A 5,579-nucleotide genomic window follows, 5' to 3' on the forward strand; every position below is an offset into this window, starting at 1 on the left:
AATGGTGGTTACGTCTAGGGGTACCTTCCGGATGTGACATTTCACTTTAGTGTGGATACAATAGCTAATACCTATGCAGGCACATTATGTGATAGGGATATTATTTCTAGAAACTCAGCCTAACTAACGGGAGAGTTTCCATCTCATGAGAGCATTTGTAGAAGACCCAACCTAAACTAGAGGAAGAGTCCCTATCCTATTTACCAAATTCGCTCGGTGCTAAGCATTATTCCTAAACTTATGCATAGCTAGTGTGAATTGCATTTACGTATGTGAACGAGAACGTTATCCTTATTCAACACTACAAATAACATAGCTCATTGATTCAATAATGAAAACTACCCTTTACCTTTAGAATTCTAATATACATGTGAGGAATCCTTTTACATACATTCATAGTGTTTTCATGAGAATTACTTTTCAACCAACACAATAGGATGATTAAAGAAATGTAAATTTCATATTTCATAAACTGTAAAAATGAATATGAGAACTATAGTTTCAATTGACACCATAGATACAACATAATCATATTTATGCATGGGGTGTGTGTAATTGTCCATACTATGATAAAACAACAACAATCATAGACACTTCCCTTTCAAAGTGTTCATAGGCATGTACATATTATCATAATCATGCATAATTTTCATGTTTTTTATTCACGGATTTATAGACCATGCAACTCAACACATCTACATTCATTATGGACCTAATCGTAATTCAATTAGTTCATTCATTCATTGCATGTGTGTACTCATATAATCATATTGCAAGTCACGTGGGTATAATCCTTCCACACAAAAAACACTATATACAATTCAACATGCACTACAAGTAAGCACCTCCACCATAAGTGGATCAAACAATTCATATATATAAGAATCTTATACATAGGATATCTTCATACATTGCCTTTAAGGCCATACTTCAAGATTCAACACTTACAATTTACCCTTCAAGGGTGATATGTCATATAGTGCAAACACACTTAGTATTACTAATTTTAGCATGAACAAAAAAAACTAATTGACTATATTAACATAGATACAATTCTAAGCATTCATATTATACCAAAAAATCCATCACAATTTAATAAAAATTTGGTCATAGGGAAGCACATAGGTTCATAGGGAATCTATGATAAAAATCACGATTATACATCCAAACATTCATAATATAAATAAATTAACTCATGGAAATTCGTTTTAGGAAGAATCAATGGCTAGATTTAAAAACCTTGCTTTTGAAAACTTACTCAATTTCAAAAATTAGAGTTGGAGGGCTTCATGGAGAAAGAAATTTCATGAATGAAGGTACATATATCTAAGGTGAATTTGAGAAAAGAAGTCGAATTAGAACGATGTAAGGTCAAGAAAATTGAGATAGATATTCGCTAGGCGTCACCTAGGTAGAGAAAGTTGTGGCACGCCCCATCTGCACCAAAGGGCTCGTGGCAACACGCCAGAATGAGGCCTAGCGCAGTGCGCCCAAATCGACGCTTTCACCCAATTTTTGTGATTCACTCTAATTAAGTTTTTATAAAGTGTTTTAACACATCCTATCAATTCTAACTACTCTAAAATATATAAATCATCCAGAAACACTAGTTACAACCTTTAATCCATAACTTTAAAGTTCCTAAAGTCCTTTAAGGAAGTCTTTTACAAATACTTTAAAATTATTTAAGACTTAAAGATGGGGTTGAGTAATGTGTAGAGATAAGATGGAGTTCATTTCAAGTTTCATATGTTTTTCGGAAAATGTTTTAAATCTCGTTTTAAGAATTAAGATTTAGTTCAGTTCAGAGTAAAGTGAAATATTTATTCAAAGCAGTATAATGGGACCAAGTATTCCCAAAGTAGTATAAAATGTTTTCACATTTAAAAAAAAGGGAAACTAAGATTTGTAAAGAGACTTGGTTTTGCTATATGAAAAGAGTAATATTTTTCTAAATGAAGCAAGCAGGGAAAATGAGATTTCCAAGATAGCTCTTGAGCTATGTTTTTGAGAACTAATATCAAATCACAGAATAAGTATGTTTTTAAAACCTAAGAGCCAGTATGTTCGTTAAGTAGTATTGAGAACGGTATAAGTGAGTGTTGAGACAACTCACAGCCCCATAAACCAACATCAAGTCCACAAGTGCAATGACCAAGTAAATTCCCATAACCTTACTCAACCAAGTAAACCCTACAAAGACCATAAGGAATGTCTAATATGATATAATGTAGCATTAAGAGGAATCATCATCATATCTAGCAACATAAACCAATGACATGTTCATGAATGAAACTAAAATAGGATAAGGTCATTAAGGTGTAAAGTCAACATATATACATATCATGTACTCTCTAAAACATAAGAACAACCTTCCAAGACTTCCCTCAAGGATAACTAGTGCAATGTATAGGTAGATTCTCGTACCTATACATAGACTAAGTCAAACCTTTTAGGTCACCCTAGTTAGTGTTCACATTATTACTTCATTTTACCTTCAGGAACACTTTACTTAACCGATGTAGACCACATAAGCTAAATGTGGAATTTGGTTTCCTGAAACCCTACACCGAGAGAAAGCAGACCACTTTCCAAGGTAGTACCAAAACATGAACATAACATTCTAGGTGGATCCACTAGCTAGTATTCCTATGAGGGTAACATAGTTCAAGAACTAGGAGATATACTTGGGACGCTTTTAATGCACAATTGCACTATGTCACCATCTCATGAGAACCATTGTGAACCTACCTTCCCAGATTGGGAAGGGACACATCTCACATCTAGTTCACTCGGTGCTAAGCTAGAGTCCCTTTTTGAAATGTATTCAAGACTTTATTAATCATCATAACTTAGCATAAGCCATAAGATACTAACCCCTTGTATATTAATATCATTAGCTAATTATGAATTACATGAGAATGTCCTTTCAACACAACCCTTATATGTGAGATCAACACATTATCATCATCATGTCATGATGAGGCATATAGGCAATTCATAACCAACCTTTTATCATTTCATCTTAAACATAATATCACAACTCCTTATAATCAAAGACATTTCAATAAAATCATCATACCAACACATAATCATTATAATCAAAAGGCATGCTTCAATTGAACTTCATCACCAAGTAAAATCCATCACAATTGAAATAAAGGTTCAAGATCACAAAGTCTTATTAATTCTCCTTCAACAAGACATCATCATTGGTTTACACTCAACCAATCAAATTTCATCATCAATAAGTTTAATAAAATAATTCAATAGTAATTTAACACAATAACTAAGTCAATTGCATCAATACTAATCAATTCAACATGAGTTCATAACCTAGGGTTAGGGAATTTAAATCAATTCATGATTTATTCCACAATCTAGGTTAATTCATCAAGAACAAATGTAATTGAACCATAAAACAACATGATCTAATAATAATCACCAAAATAAACAATAAACAATACAGGTTAGAAGATCAAATTCGTATTAGGAAGAAATCCGTATGAAATTATCTTTTTGAAAACCAAATTTTGGAGAACCCTTTGGGGAAAGGACTCCCAACAGTGAAGAGTTCTCATACCTTGTTAATTGTTGAAGATTGTTGGATAAAAGCACCCTTCATTCTTCCCTAATGACCTTGACCTAGACCTTCACTGGAGTTCCTCTTTGGGAGATAGAAAGTAGAGAGAAGGAAGAGCAATTTGGGTTTGGGAATTCAGAGGTGTTAAGTGAGGTTTTAGGCTTACGGTAGGTTATATAGTTAATTAAATAATATAATTAAACACCCCGTAATCACTAATTAAACCCCTAACTAACTAACCTAATTAACTGAACCAAACTAATTTTCACAAGGAAGTCACAGGCCTGACCTACGATACCCCAACCTACAGGCCGTTACACAGTCGATGGCCAGGCCCCCCACCATCCTATGCAATCATAATTTTGGTCAGAGAGTTTCCAAATAGGCTTCTTATTGAATATAAATAAGTGAACATCTACGGAGGCATCGACACCCCATAGATTATTCCACGTCTTGTCGCGTGTAACCACCGATGGCTACTGTCTGCACTACCTCAATTGGCAGCTTTGGGTCAAAATTAAAGGGTCCTCCTCAAGGACCCTTAGGGTGGTCCTTGGGGAGTCATACCTGGACATTTTGACCCTAAATCTACTCTAATATGTGTTAGACACCATTATACCAAATTTCATCCATTTCCGACTCTTAAAACCCTGTAAAATAGGCTAAGGCACACGAGCATCATTTTGACTAGTCTCCGGACGTCATGGACGTTCCTTGACGTTTTGCTCTAAAACTTCCTAAATGACTTATGCATTATTATTGACCTTAAAACATTATTATACACATTACAAACTCATGTGAGGCTCTAGATTAGGTCTTAGACTTTTGGAGTGTTACAACAAGAACAAGAAGATCAACTATGAACAAGAACATAGGTTATGTACTATGATTTATTAATAGGTTATACTTAGTATGAACGGGGGGATGATACTTCATTCATGCATTGCACAAATGGACTTTGACAGTGATTGAGGTATGTGCTCTTATGACATATTGCTTTGTTAGTTAATGCATGTTTTCTATAAATCATGAACATTATCCTTACTTATGATTTCTTAATGAGCTTTGCTTAGTGTGACTGAGGGTATGGAATTCACTTAGACATTGCACAGGTAGACTTATAAATTTATTATGATGTGGTTTCCCTATGATATGATGATGTATGAATCTATATATGCATGAAATGAATTGTTGTTAAGAGTTACTCTCTCTATATTTCATGTTATCAGCATGAATCTCTCCTTGTCTATGCGTAAGACTGGGCAACGGAACGGGACGTACCGGTACCGTTCCGGTACCGTTCCGGTTCGTTCCGGTTCGTCCCGTTTCGGTTGCCTACGGGACGGGCCGGGATATTCTAAACCGGTACACGGAACGGGACGGAACCGTAGTTTCGTACCGGTGTACCGGTACCGGTTCATCCCGATTCATTCCGGTTCCGGTCCGGTCCGTTCCGGTTCCGGTCCGGTTTATTTAATATATATTAATTTTTTTATATTTTATATTTTATATAATTTATATTTATATTTTTTATAAATTATATTTTAAAATTTAAATTTTTTTCAAAAATCCCGCCCATTTAAATTGTAATTTGTTACAAATTTAAATAAATTAAATTGATATTTTTTAATTTTTGTAATTTAATTTACTTTTTTAAAATTACAAATTTTATTTATTTAATATTTACAAGATACAAGTTATAAATATAACTTATAAAATAAATATAAGTAATAACTTATAAAGTATAAACTTCAAAAGATTTAGATTTTGAAAACTTTATTAGATTTCTTGCAAACTTAACAATAATAAAAAAAAATTAATAAAATATCTTTAAAATAAACTTAAGTTAAAAATTATAGTATAAATTTAAAAACTATTAATTTATACTTAAAAAATAAAAAAAATTATATTTTCGTAATTTAAAAAATATCGTCCCGTTAATTCCGTCCCGTTCCATCCCGGTCCGTTCCGGTTCATTCCGGTTCCGTCCCGGTAT

The sequence above is a fragment of the Solanum lycopersicum genome, chromosome 5 (genome assembly GCF_036512215.1).
Source record: "Solanum lycopersicum chromosome 5, SLM_r2.1".
Classification (NCBI taxonomy): domain Eukaryota; kingdom Viridiplantae; phylum Streptophyta; class Magnoliopsida; order Solanales; family Solanaceae; genus Solanum; species Solanum lycopersicum.